Here is a 15,447-nt window from a genome sequence, read left to right as displayed (position 1 = left end):
TTTTTCCACTAGTGACATTGCCCATTAATATTCTTGTGGTAACCAGTGAACAGGAAGCTACCAAGCAGAAGGATTAGATGTGGGACGTACAAGAGTGTTCAAGCATCAGTATATGAGCTAGGAATGTGCAAAGGCCAAAGGCACATGAGGCAGAACTGGTGGTAAAAAAAGAGGTTTCCCCTCATTTTAAAGAGGTGGGGCGAGGTTTATCGATGGGAACATTTATTAACTACTGAATATTAAATACAAATAAGTCCAATGCCTAGATGTGGATTATACGATAGATTTTAAATACACACACACACACATGATACGTGTGTGTCTGCGTTTGTGAAGCATTACCTTTGCTGCTTCTGCTCGCATTTCATTTAATTTTTCTGTTATTTTAGCTTCTAGAGTTTGGGCTGCATCAAAGCCAGGCATGAGAGACATATTTCCCTCATTGAAAGACTTGATTAACCTATCATAATGTCCATATGATATTATCTCTTTCTTCCGTTCAGTCAGAATATTTCCAGGTTGGACATCATCAATGCCGATTGAAAACCCATGATTACCTATCCACCTAGCACTGTGAGGAAGAAACACCAGAATGTTATATTTAGGTAGAACTAGAAGATATTTATTGAAACCTTACACAATGAGGACAAGTATCCAAACAAATCAACAGGTCGAATTGGATGAGAGAAATGACAAACAGCTAAGTTACAACACAAAACAAGATCCATGCCTCCACAAGACCATGACACGGGATATGCCATCAAGCCCACCAATAAAGATAGATACCAGTGGAAAACCCATGTAGCCAGGCATGAGGAAAGTATTATCTTGTAAGTTAACCACCTATGGAAAACAAGCCAATGGTGACAAAAGAAATCGTAGCTATTGTAGACACCTACTTTTGTCCCCATTCCCGAAAGGGAAGGTTCGATGATGAAAGCGTAAATATCCACTTGACAACGCATCTCCTATAAAATAACGAATCTCAATTCCCCTTTTCATTTCACCCGAAACCTGCTATTTATGGAAACCTGCTAAAAATAGTAACTGCCGTAATGGGTAGTTGTTAAAAGTGGCAAGTCATAAAAGATAGAAACCTGTCAGAATTAGGTGTTGCACTCCAACATAAATCCTAAATGAGATAGAAATTGCGAGAGAATCCTATTCCTAATACGATTCGAAAATAAGAGTCACGTATTAATTAAAATCCTAACGAGCCTAGAGTTCGTAACGGGCCCAGACGCATCCCGTCACAAGGTTAATACGCACTAAAAGACTCAATTAAATCTCAAATACTCCGGATTCTAGGAATCCGAATCTGACTAAGAAAAACAGCCCAGATCCTATTTTCAACACCTGGCTCTGGGCGCCGAAATCTTCGACGCCCAGGCCTGGGCGCTGAAAATACCTGGTACGTGTTTTTTCCTAATTCCTCGTGTATTAGAGTTCTGCAATTCTATCTTTCCACGAACTCTTTTCTATAAATAGGGCCTTAAGTTCGACGTGAAAAGGACACAACAACAAACAATTATTATTCTGAGTATTGACTCTAAATCCCTAAGCCTAAGCCTCACGCTGCAAAACTGATCACGCGTTCTGTCGCAATCGATCCATAAATCGAACAGAACGTATCCCATCCCATAATTTGAGATTCGTTAAATAAAAGGAGAAATAGAAAAGTCAAAGTGGTTAGTTTTCTGAGAACCGTGACGCACCTCTCAAGGGTGCGTCGTAATGTGTCCCTTTTCTATGATTTAATTGCTTTCCTCGCCTTTTATGAACTGTTAAACTAACTAAATCTGATTGTTCGATCACGCTTAATAAATATGATATTTTTGGGAAATTGGATTATCATGCTAGGTCCCTTAAAACAATCTAAATTAGATAATCGCGCTCGATCTAGTACTATATGTTGCATATTGTTAAAATCAACTCAAATTAGTTTAATAGTTAACGCATGTCCCTTCAATTATTTATGCTGAGCTAGTAAGGATATCCTGCCTCTGGAGTTATCGAAGAGCGAGTACTCCTCTCGGTAGTTACAGTCCCCCGAACCCTCAATCTCTACCCTGCGGGTGTACGTTGAGCGATCCCCACCACCAGGGATCACAAGGGAACCTACGGCCGTCGTGGTAAAACATAATTGCACTCCCTTTATGTCACGATAACCGGGCTTTGTCAGTTTTTCTCATTGTCGTTAAAAACTGAATGGCGACTCCTATATTACTAGTCAATTGGGTGTAAACTCACATGAAATCCAATTACACTTGATTTGACAAAAAGAAGCGTCACACCCACGAAGGACGAGGTCACGCATTAGCCTCGTGCTTTTTCGACCCCCTCACAGTGGCGACTCCACTGGGGATAGTGAAGGAAATACTCGTGCTTGTAGGTAATCAAAATAGCCGAAGGGTGAAACGATCCTACCCCGCGTTTATTTCCCCATCAAGTTGGGACGACCTGAAAATCAGCATATTAATGTGAACGGACAGAACCGCATAACGAATCTTGGCTCCCATGGTGTTTCACCTCGGAAGTTGGGACTAAGAATACCCATCGCTAACCGGGGGGTGCATACGCTTCGAATGTTGTCCCCTCGGCACTTTCGCTAGTAGTACACCTGTCCCAAACCCAATCGCTCGCCCACTAGGTCCCTCTCGCCTGCATGCCCCCTTGGCTTGCACTTGCGGGTTGGCCTTCTGGGACAAAATTCGTCTGTTGAAAGCACTACCCCGACCGGGGCATGTGGTGGATCTGTGATAGAAGCGGTACCAAGCCAGGCGCAAATACTACCCATAGAAGCCTATCATAAACTACGTGACATATTTAATTTTCAAATCCATGTTTGTAATGTAGTTATGTGTAGCGAACTATGTGACTATGTTATGATTGTGCGTACGAATAATGCTAGACAAATAATGCTAGAAAACCAACGACCTTAAAAATTGCCCAAACATTCATGAACAAAATTGGCCAAAGAGTTATAACGAAATACGTGTTCCGCAAACCCGAACGATCGCCACAAAAAATAAGCGACGCTCGGGATGGCCTGTAACGAATCCCACAAACGCTGCACAACGCGTAAAGGGCGTTATTAGGCAAGCACGCAAAATCGAAGTCGCATAAACAAAAGTAGACGCAAACAGAAAACGAGAACCAGCCAGGGACGCATTTTCAACGCCCTTGGCTGGGCGCCAGAATTTCTCACGCCCGACGCTGGGCGCTGAAGTTGATGTTTGGCCTTCTGGTCAGGCGCAGCAGCCTCGGTGCCCGCGAAAAAGAAAACACGTAGCAAAAAAAATCGTTCGTAAAAAAAAAATTGCTGCGAGGGGGTAAGAAAAGCACTCGATTCTAAAAGAGACTCATAAAAAAGAATAACTCTTTGCGTCGTTGTTAGGCCTCCTACGACGACAATGCTCGGCACCAAAACCGAACATGCTAATAACATTGGATGTCACATGGGCAAAGTATTCAAAAAATGATGTTCGAATAAAGTTTTCAAAGTAAAAATAATGTTCAAATAAAAAAAAATCCGAGTCTAGACTAGGTTATGCCAAAGTACAATCTAAATCCTAAGTCTTAGTTGTCTTATCCATAGAATCGGTCCTAATGCTTGGTGTCGTTCTGCAAGTTAAAAGGTTAAACCATATTGAGTCTCCCTTTCTAACATTTAAATCAATAAGCACCCATATGTAATTGTCATCCCTTGCTAAGAATCCACGGCCTCAATACTCTCTCTCACCAATAAAAAGAATACATTATAGTATTTGCAAAATGGAAACGGTCACATTCTGAAAATCATTCCCCCATAGTCGCACAACCCCCAAAGTGAACCTAAGGTGTCAATACCATTGGCAAGAAAAATTAATGGCCTCAAGGCGTATGACCACATTGGGTCACGACCATCATAGTCCTCTCGAGCCACTCGCTCCTTGAAATACTCCTAAGTACGGAGTAAAAGATTTTCCATGAATGCAACATGACAAACCATGAAAATACCCAAATCGGCATGCCATAAGGCTACCATTGGGGTAAAGCAATACACACTAAGAGAGAAGCCGCACTAATGATTCTAGCCTTGCAAAAATAAAAATTCGATCTCCCCAATTAACTACCTTACCAACATTAAGCAAAATGGCGCATGACAAATGAACACCCAAGGGTTAAAATCTAAAGTGTCAACCAACGAAAGTTATAGTCCAATTAGCCTAAGTCTGAGAGTCGCTTGGTCAAGTGTTACAGGCTTACGCCACGTCATTATTTTGAGTCTAGGCCACCTCCTTGTATTCATACACGGGTTATAATCAGAAAAATTAATGAAAGTTTGAGTCTAAATCACAACTTCCAGTTAAAATCCGGGAAACTGGAATCTGAAAAAGAAGCAAAAAATTATTTTCGATGTAATTCTTTCGTTAAATTTCAATAAGGTAAAAATAACATTTTGAATCTACGCTATTTGCACATTTTAAGAAACGACTACATACGCTTGCAAAGTAAGACAATTTAAAGGTCCACCCTAGGCCTGCTAAAATTAAAGGTCCACCCCAGGCCTACTAAAATTAAAGGTCCACTATAGGCCTACCAAACGAGGCTCACTCAGTCTCACCTCGTGACTCAAAGACCACAACCATCTACCTTTTAGCCCACATAAAATTTTTGATGGATTTATGTTGGGGAGAAATCCCATGCAAAAAGGAAAAAATAGAAAGAGAAAAGGGAGAGCGAAAAGAGCGAACCATGAAATACTCAAAAAGAGAGAGAAAAGGGAGAGCGAAAAGAGCGAGCCATGAAATACTTAGCCCGTACCTCCCAAAGTGCGAAATTTACCCAAGTAAACGAAGGAAAAGAATTGAGCCAACCAATCAAATCATAAAGTTCTACGATGTCTACCCTTTCCAATCCTTATGTTCTTAGACGCCTTCGCCCTGGGGCCCCTGTTCAGCTCATTTAACCCGTCCATGTTCTCATTGCCATAACCCAAGAAACCATTACCTCGACTCTTGTTCTTGAGCTTGTTATCAATTGCAAACCACGTACGGTCATTGACACGTGCGTCATGCCCATTATTTCCAAAGCCCAAACCTACCCTTACACCACCGTTAGCATAATGACCATATAACTTGTTTGGATACATCCTGTTGATATACCCTTGAGTCATCCCCATGCTACTCATTGGCCTTGGTTGATGTAAACTCATGACACTAGCACGAGGCTGCAAATTGTGAGTCCTAGTAGATGTAATCCTCATGCTTGACCAATACCTATACAAATTATCCTATCTCATACAACCCATCTTTCAAACCGTCTTGAGTCACGAATAAAAAAGAGACAAATGAAAAAGTACATTCTACGCTCAACGTAAAAATAAAAAATAATATAAAAAAACAATGTGAATAATAAAAATGAAACTTTGCAAAGCGCCTCTAAAGTTAGTCTAAAAAGGAAAAGAAGCATTTAGCGCACCAAAAAAGATCCGCCCAGAAATAATTTTCAGCGCCCACGGCTGGGCGCCAAAATCTTTAGCGCCCCATCCTGGGCGCTGAATCTCTCTGCTTGCTAAAATTTGTCCAGAAGTGCTCGTCATTTTATCCGCACATACACGGAACAATAACGAACACTTGGGGGGGTACAGCACGTATTCAGACATACGTACCACCAAAAAAAAAATACATGTACTCAAAAAAAATATAAAACAAATTTTTGGCTTACGGCAAGGCAGCAGATTAAAATAATAATAAACTTCACTTATTCTACCGTTTCAAATAATATGTTTCCACCTCAGAACATACTTATCGAATTCGGCATTCTAAGAAACCATTTTCTGGCTAAGAACTACGCAAGACCTGATTCCAAATTAAATCTATTTAAGGCGGATACGTAGGCAATCCATGATTCGGTCCAACCAATTTGCAAAAATATTAAAGCCTATAGAAAAACAAGAATAAAAATAGAAGTCCCTTATTGAAATTTAATTACTTGCAACCCAAGTCGAAAGAAAAATTTGAGTCAAAGGAAGAATCCAAATCATCAAGATGCCAAAACGAGCACACATCGAAAAATAATAAGGGCACGTACCCTTGCCAGCAGGAGCACTCACACTCCTAGGCACTTAGCTAAGACTCAAAAAGATCGCTTTACCTCAATTGAATGGGGGCTAGCGCAAGCGTCCATGACCTCTAAAGTACTCGACTTGACCCTCCCTAAAGCAAACTAACTCACTTAAAGACTTTCTTTCACCACTAGACATAGTCGTTCGCTTAAAGACCTTCTTTCACCACTAGACACAGTCATAATCGCCAACAAGTAGTAAAGGCAGTAAGCTTGCAATAAAGAGGATTGTTCTACGGCGTCGCCCCATCGTTCCTTCGAGCTCAGGGCACCCGTTCATGGTAACTCAAATGCTCGCGAATCCCCTTTTAAAAAAAAATCAGACATTGTCAATAGGACTTGGCACTTAACCAAGGCTCACTCTACTCAGACATATGACACGGGCATCTAAAAATCGAAATCTGAAAGCATCATTAATGGGAAGACATAACAGCAACTGGGGGCAAAAAATTGAAATGAAAGAGCTAGGGAAAGAACTAAGTATACCTTGACCTTTTGTACAGACATACACCAAGTAAATCTAAGTCAATTTGAAAACGGTTTATATTCCCGCAATTCTGGAAAAGATGGCCCTAAAAGCCTAAAGCAAATGCCAAACGGGCACAACCGCACAAGTGTATCTTGACGCCTGCACCCTGGCTTCCAGCAAATCCTTAGACAGCATTCCAAAAATCGTAACAGTATTTTTACGAACCCTTCTATAAGTCAACCTACTTAGGACACCTCAGATTGTACACAATAGGACTCGGATTTTAAATAATTTTCAAATGATTTTCAAAGACTTCTTCGAACATAATAAAGTGTCGTTGGTTTAAGCTTAGTATGCGTCTATCTCAACGTTGCAAATGAGTCAAAAATATTTCTAAATATGATTATGGGTAAAGAAAGGCACCTAGCTTTTATTCAAGGCACACTTCAACATGTGACTACCTTGACCATAGGCAATGTCGCACAATACGACATCTACAAGAGAAGTAGAAAAATCACTACCCGAACGTGCCTCGCACTAAACGAGTCTGGTTCAAACTGTTCATGATCCGTGTCACCATAAAACCATAAAAATGTATGCCAAGCATTATAACACCAAGCCAATCCCGTAGCTACAATTTGGGGCTTGAGAAAAACACTCTAAAAATGCTCGAAATGACGATTTTATCGCAAATTCTCGACGCTAATGCTATACATACATCATAGGGCACAATCCTAATCTTAATCGTGTAAAACGAACCTTAGAATGGCTACAACCCCTCCCAAATTCTAAGCACTACTTAGAATATATAAAGTCACCCTACTAACAAGGGTAACTGAAAATCGCGAGTCACCAAAACTCCGATCAAACTACTGCACATAACGCTCGCCCTACAAGCGCCCGTTACACAGTCTACCTCGTTCCAAGGCAAAAGCGAAAGAAAAAAAAATCAAGGATAAGAACTGTCAAAATATACCCAGAAATCAATTTCAACGCCCAGAACTAGGCGCCGATATCTTTAACGCCCCAGCCTGGGCGCTGAATCTTTCTGCTAGCCAAGTTTTGCCCAGATATAAAAATAAGAAAGAAACACCTATGAATCCTCGCATCTGATATACTCATATTTTATATAGTTTTTACCCCCGTCCCGTATGCACTTTTCATCTCATTTGAGCTCTTCGGAGCCTATTTTAGTGCTAATGTGTGTGGTGTAGTGTCTGTTAGTTGCAGTGCTGTTTTTGATGATAATGGATCTTTGGAGGCCTGTTTCTTATCACTCTTGGATGACTACACGGATCCCGGAGCATTGCGGGATGATCTAGCTAGCTTCAAAGGGGCCACGAGCGTCAGACTTGGCCCAAAGGAGTTGGACCTAGGCCTCAAGTTCAAACTCAAGCCAATTGCGTCAAACTGAGCTCAAAACCTGTGGCCCCGGTTTTCGGAAACCGGCAGGTTTTGAGAATTGAAGGAAATCTATCTTAAGTGCGAAACCGGCAGGTTTGGAGAAACCTGTGGCCCCGGTTTTCGCTACCTGCTACTTTTGAGACACCTGACTGGGCCGAAAACCGGCCGGTTTCTGGAAACCGGGGTGCCCGGTTTTCGGCCCCTTTGCGTCTTCTTTTGCTTAGTTACTCCGTAGGATTAAGGGGAGGCTTATATGTATATTTAGTGTTTTTTTTTTGTATGGGCTTCCCTCCGAACTTCGTATTATGATTGCTTAGCTTAAAACTTCAATTTTTATTTTCTCCAAACACTCAACTTTTAATTAATTAAAGATTCAAACTTTCAGCTAATCGTTTCGTTCTTCGTTTTAGGTATTACTTTATTCCTTATTTTATTATTCAATCTTAATCATGTTCTTATTTAATATGTTTATTTGGTTTAATTTAAATATGTGTGAGTAGTTGATTTTCTAGGGTTTTGGGAATCCATGAACGAATGTGAAAGGATGATTAATTGTTGTTGATTGTTGGTTTAGCTGTTAATTCCTATTGATTGCCCTTATCTACTTTGCAATTAGATTTGCGCAGGTTTGATTGTATTAGTTTCGCAATATCAAATTAAGATTCGAGAGATGCAATTTGATGTTTAGGCTTGTTTCAATAGGTAGAATTGGGATTAATACGTAGCGAGAGCCCGTTAATTCTAAGTCTATGATTAGTATCGATTCGAGAGAGCATGCTAGTCTAATTAACTGTTATATTGATTGTTATCGATTGTTGTCGTCCTGGAATGTTGTTCATCGGTGAACCTATGCCCTAGACCTTTTAATATCTGATTTCTTCCTATTTTATTATCGTCCTAGTTATATTATACAAATCAATCCATATTCTTGTTTCCCAATAAGTCTAGAATTACCGATTAATAGTAGAAAGAACATTGTTTCCCTGTGGATACGATCCCTGCTTCCCTTGCTATATTTTTAGTTGGTGAACGTTAGGTTTATCTTTGATAGGAGTGCGATTTAGCCTGTCAAATTTTGGCGCCGTTGCCGGGGAGACGGTTTTATTTTCTGTTGTTGATTGATTATCCTAGATTATTGTTTGTTACTACTCAAGGAACTCACGTTCCTTGAGACCGGATCTCACATCGTTTTGTAGTCTTTGTCTATGCCCAGGACCGTAGGTACTAGTAATCTTACTCCATTCGATCCTGAGCCCGAAAGAACCTTTCGTAGACGAAGAACTTTCATTGCACAGTGTGGGAATTACTCTGATTCTGATCATAATATTGGCGATCTTTTTCCTTCAGATACAGATTCAGTTTCAGAGATAGAGATGGGTGACGAAAATCTGATACCGCCACCTACCCCACGGCTTACGGACTATTCTAAGCCAAGTCTGTCCGTGCTGCCAAAGGCGATCATGCCTTCTATTGCAGCTGAGACCTTCAAGATTGAGCCCGCATTGATTAACATGATCGAGAGACGCCAGTACGGTGGGGAACCAGGTGAAGATCCGAATCTTCACATTCAGTCCTTTATCCAATATTGCTCCACCATCAAGCAAAAGGGATTGACTCCGGAGCAGACTATGGAGATACTTTTCCCGTTCTCTTTGAGTGGGAAAGCTAAACTGTGGATTAATGGGTTGAATCGGGCGGCTTTGAAAATCAATAATTGGGAATCCTTGGCTCTTGCTTTTTATGTTAAATATTTTCCACCTGAGAAAACGGCTCGTCTGAGGGGTCAGATATTAGGTATCTCACAACAAGCGGATGAGAGTTTGTTCGAGGTTTGGGAGAGATTCAAGGATTTGCAAAGAGAATGCCCGCACCATGGTTTGGAAGATTGGTTCTTGATTCAGCAGTTTTATAATGGTCTGGGCAATGAGTCTAGATGTTTGTTGGATTCAGCTCCCAATGGGAGGTTCATGCAACTTGAGGTGCCTAGAGCTATGGAGGTGATTGAGGAGATAGCCATTCACAATGCCCAGTATGGAAATCCTAGAGGTCTATCTAACAGGGGTGGTAAGCATGATTTAAATTCTATTGAACAATTAACTGCCCAATTGACTGCATTACATTATAAATTCGATAATATGCAAGCGGCCAATGCTCAATCTGCCCAACCTGTTAGTGTAGCTGCTATGAGTGCCCAACCTACTACTATTTGTGAAAGTTGTGGAATGTCTGGTCATTATGCACAGGAATGTAGAAGCTCTATTGAACAATGTAATGCTTTTCAATCCTACAAACAAAACAACCCATTCTCCAACTCTTACAATGAGGGCTACAAAAATAACCCTCTGCTTTCCTACAGGAGCAACAACATCCAAAACCCTCACCAAGTTCAACATCCACCACCACAACCATATCAACCCCCACACCAACAATCTTACCAACCCCGAAACAACTACAACCAACAGTCTAGTGGGCCACCTGGGTTCTCTAGACAACACACATCACCCCCACAACCACAACCTCAAGCCACACAGCCTGACCCTATGCTAGTAGAGATGAGAAACATGATGCTACAAATGCAAAAATCTCTAAGTGAAAAGGATGCAAAAATCGATGCTCTTACTGCTCATAACAAGATCATTGATACACAGTTGGCACGGATGGCTACTACTATTGCAGGGAGGCCACCAGGCCAACTTCCTTCACAGCCCGAAAATAGGGAGTCTGCTAATGCAATTACATTGAGGAGTGGTAGGGATTATGATGGTCCTTCTATGCCGGTTGAGGTTGATTCCGGGGTGTCTGCTAGTGATCTGGTCAGTGAGGAAATCCCGAAGATAGTTATGGGTGAAAAGGAACCAGCTGAAAAGATAGTCAATGAGAATGAGGCTACAACTGCGGTTAAGAAGGGAGCGGATATACAAGTACCACCTATTGCACTCCCCTTCCCAAACCGACAACTCAAGAATAAGCTAGACAAGCAGTTTGGCAGATTCTTGGAAGTGGTCAAAAATTTGCAGGTAACGGTTCCTTTTACTGAATTAATTTTACAAGTTCCTGCTTATGCTAAATTCATGAAGGATATTTTGACCAGAAAACGTGCTTTTTGTGAGGTAGAGACTGTAGCTTTCACTGAGGAATGTAGTGCTTATTTGCAAAACAAGTCTCCACCTAAACTTAAGGACCCCGGGAGTTTTTCCATCCCATGTAACATTGGCACCGTATTTATTGATAAAGCTTTATGTGATCTAGGTGCTAGTGTGTCTGTCATGCCTTTGTCTGTCTGTACTAAACGGAATATGGGTGAGCTTAAGGTTACCAATATCACTCTACAAATGGCCGACCGTTCTGTCAAATACCCCTTAGGTGTTTTAGAGGACGTCCCTGTTAGTGTAGGTAAATTCTATATACCTGTGGACTTTGTAGTATTAGACATGCAGGAGGATTCTCAAATTCCCATAATCTTAGGTAGACCCTTCCTTCATACGGCGGGGGCGGTAATTGATGTTAAAAGTGGGAAATTGACATTGTCTGTTGGGGATGATAAGGTGACTTTTAATCTGAATAGTGCCTTAAAAAGTCCCATGCTAGAGGAGGAACAATGCTATCGCATAGATGTAGTCGATTTTATTACTCGTGATAACGTCTCCCAAGTTCTCGAAAGAGACCCTTTGGAGGCAGTGCTTTGTTGTGAGTCTTCTGCAGGTGATAGCAGTTCTTGGAGTGCTGAAGTGGATGCTCTGGAGTTGGCTCTTAATGGTGGAGAATCTGAGCCGGAGAGCACCAAATTGAAGAGGTTAGTTCGGCCGGTTTGTTCTGTTAAAGAGGTAAAGAAACCCGAACTTAAACCTCTTCCTGCTAACCTTAAGTATGCGTTTTTAGATAATGAACAACTTTGCCCTGTGATCGTCAGTACTGCACTTGATGCAGGCCAGTTATCCCAACTTCTTATTGTGTTGAAAAGGCACAAAAAGGCCATTGGGTACAGTATTGATGATTTAAAGGGTATTAGCCCTGACTTTTGTATGCATAGGATACATCTAGATGAAAATCATAAACCATGCATTCAACCCCAGCGTCGTTTGAACCCTGTCATGCAAGATGTTGTAAAAGCTGAAGTTATGAAATTGCTTGATGCGGGTATAGTGTATGCTGTGTCTGATTCTAAGTGGGTGAGTCCCGTTCAGGTAGTGCCTAAGAAAGGGGGGACAACTGTGGTGAGAAATGAAAAAAATGAGTTGATACCAACTAGGGTAGTCACAGGTTGGCGCATGTGCATTGATTATAGGCGTCTTAATGTTGCTACTAAAAAGGACCATTTTCCCCTTCCCTTCATTGCTCAAATGTTAGAAAGGCTAGCCTGTCACAAGTTTTTCTGTTATCTGGATGGTTATTCTGGTTTCTTTCAAATTCCCATACATCCAGACGACCAGGAAAAGACCACCTTCACCTGCCCCTATGGTACCTTTGCATATCGTAGGATGCCTTTTGGTCTGTGCAATGCGCCTGCTACTTTCCAACGTTGCATGATGAGTATTTTTTCTGATTTTATTGAGTCTATCATGGAAGTGTTTATGGATGATTTTAGCGTCTATGGTACTTCTTTTGATTCTTGCTTGCTAAATCTGACTAAAGTTTTGAAAAGATGTGAAGAGTGCAATTTAGTCTTGAACTGGGAAAAGTGTCATTTCATGGTTACTGAAGGGGTGGTTTTGGGACATTTGATATCTGATAAGGGCATTCAGGTGGATCGAGCTAAGGTCCAAGTGATTGAACAATTACCCCCTCCAGTTAATGTGAAGGGTGTTAGAAGTTTTCTTGGTCATGCGGGGTTTTATCGCCGCTTTATCAAGGATTTCTCTAAAATTGTTAAACCACTTACCCAGCTCCTTCTCAAGGATGCCCCGTTTGTGTTTACTGATGCTTGTCTTGAAGCCTTTGACAGGATTAAACAGGCACTGATTTCGGCTCCCATCATCCGTTCTCCCGAATGGGATATTCCGTTTGAGATAATGTGTGATGCAAGTGATTATGCAGTTGGGGCAGTGATGGGTCAGAGAAAGGAGAAGGTCTTACATGCCATCTATTATGCAAGTAAGACCTTGGATGAAGCTCAAGTTAATTATGCAACTACTGAGAAAGAGCTTCTAGCTATAGTCTATGCCTTGGATAAATTCCGCACCTATCTGATTGGATCCAAGGTGATAGTCTATACTGACCATGCGGCCCTTAAGTATCTGCTCTCTAAGAAGGAAGCCAAGCCTAGGCTTATTCGATGGATACTACTGCTACAGGAGTTCGATCTAGAGATCCGCGACAAGAAAGGGGCTGAGAATGTGGTTGCAGATCACTTGTCTAGATTGAGGTATGACGATGGTAAGGGATCTACACCGATTGATGATTCATTTCCGGATGATCATTTACTTGCACTTGCCAGTCAGTCACCATGGTTCGCAGATTTTGCTAACTACATTGTAGGTAGAATTCTTCCGGCCGATCTTTCATATCAACAGAAGAAGAAATTCCTACATGATGTCCGGTTCTACTTTTGGGACGATCCTTACTTGTTTCGTGAGACTGCTGAAGGGTTATACAAGCGTTGTATTCCAGAATGGGAAGTTCAAGGTGTTATCAGTAGGTGTCATTCTTCACCTTATGGTGGCCACCATGGACCGTCGAAAACAAACGCTAAGCTGTCACAATGTGGTTTTTACTGGCCTACTATGTTCAAAGATGCACAGGCTTTTATTATGGCTTGTGATGCGTGCCAGAGGGCCGGCACTATTTCGAGGACGTATGAGATGCCACAGAACGGGATCCTTGAGGTTGAGATTTTCGATGTGTGGGGAATTGATTATATGGGACCATTCCCATCGTCCAAGGGTAACTTGTATATCCTTGTTGCTGTAGATTATGTGTCTAAGTGGGTGGAAGTCGTTGCCTCACCTACTAACGATGCTAAGACAGTCATCTCCCTGTTCAAGAAGATCATTTTTCCTAGATTTTGGGTTCCGCGCGCTTTGATCAGTGATGGAGGGTCACACTTCCATGAGAAGCATCTGGACGCGCTCCTGCGCAAGTATGGAGTTTATCACCGCACTGGACTAGCCTACCACCCTCAGACGAGTGGTCAAGTTGAGGTCTCCAACCGAGAGATCAAATCTATCCTTGAGAAAGTGGTGGCAAAGTCTAGGAAGGATTGGAGCGATAAGCTAGATGATACTCTATGGGCATACAGAACCGCCTTTAAGACACCTATTGGTACCTCCCCGTATCGGTTGGTGTATGGCAAGGCGTGTCACTTACCAGTAGAAATGGAGTACAAGGCTTATTGGGCAATCAAACAGCTCAACATGGATGCAAAGCTAGCCGGTGAGAAGCGGTTACTTCAATTAGGTGAGCTCGATGAATTCCGACTACAAGCCTATGATAGTGCCCGAATTTACAAGGAAAAGACCAAGAAGTGGCACGACAATCACATTTTGCATAGAGAGTTCGCGGTGGGCGACAAGGTTCTACTTTTTAACTCTAGGCTTAAGTTATTTCCTGGAAAACTTAGGTCTAGGTGGTCTGGGCCGTTCACTGTGACTATGGTAAGCAAGTTTGGGTCTGTTGAAGTAGAGAATGAGAATGGTGAACGATTCAAGGTCAACGGGCAACGTCTGAATTTGTACCATGATGGGGCTACTGTAGGAGTGGTTGAGGTCCATCACCTCAATCCCTCCGCCTCATAAACTGCACATTCAAGGTAACAAGGTCGAGCGGGACCTAGAAATAAACCAGCGCTTTGCGGGAGGCAACCCGTATTTCATCGCTTTAAGTAGTATAAGTTTGATTTTTTTTTTGTATTCCTTGTGTTTTTAGTTTCGATTCTATAGCTTTAGAGAGGTGAGGAGAGTGAAATTTTACCACTTGGTCGTTTGTGTAATGTGCAGATTTTTATACCAAGTGTGAGAAATTTGAAGGATGATGGGCGTTTTAGAAGGCGAGGAAAACCGGCCGGTTCGTGGAAACCTGCCGGTTACGAACTTAGCATCATATTCATGCCTTAGAATTTTTTTTGAGTTGCTTGGTCGTAAGGGGAAATTTTCAGCGAAAACCGGCCGGTTTCATCAAAACCTGCCGGTTCCGTATGCAACCAAGAAATCAGCGTCCGAGGAAAAAGTTGAAGGAAAGTAAAGAGAAATTCGCGAAAATCGGGGAGGCAAGTTTCCACAAACCGGCCGGTTTCGCGTTGAACAAGAATAATTGCAAGTACCGAAAACCGGCCGGTTTGTGAGAACCTGGGCGCCCGGTTTTCGGAAGCCAAAGCAGAGAATTTGCGAAAACCTGGGAGGCAGGTTTAGCGAAACCGGCCGGTTTCGTGCGTGTCAGGGAGTTTACAATTTCGCGAAAACCGGCAGGTTTTGGGAAACCGGCCGGTTTTCGGGAAAATTTCCGAAACAGAGTAGCAGCAGCATCAGTTTCCC

General features: G+C 42.0%; 1 non-coding gene and 1 pseudogene across 1 annotated transcript; both read right to left on the bottom strand.

Annotated features, from left to right (window-relative positions):
- Positions 1-15,447, bottom strand: part of LOC130459156 (DNA-directed RNA polymerase III subunit 1-like) — a 44,554-nt pseudogene that overhangs the window by 28,919 nt on the left and 188 nt on the right.
- LOC130464477 (small nucleolar RNA R71) lies at positions 9,754-9,860 on the bottom strand. Its single transcript, XR_008924886.1, has one exon. It is a non-coding gene; the product is annotated as a small nucleolar RNA R71 (small nucleolar RNA).

Source organism: Spinacia oleracea, chromosome 6 (assembly GCF_020520425.1).
Source record: "Spinacia oleracea cultivar Varoflay chromosome 6, BTI_SOV_V1, whole genome shotgun sequence".
Classification (NCBI taxonomy): domain Eukaryota; kingdom Viridiplantae; phylum Streptophyta; class Magnoliopsida; order Caryophyllales; family Amaranthaceae; genus Spinacia; species Spinacia oleracea.
Note: the sequence above shows the minus strand (reverse complement) of the source record. Positions and strands in the feature narration are given on the sequence as shown.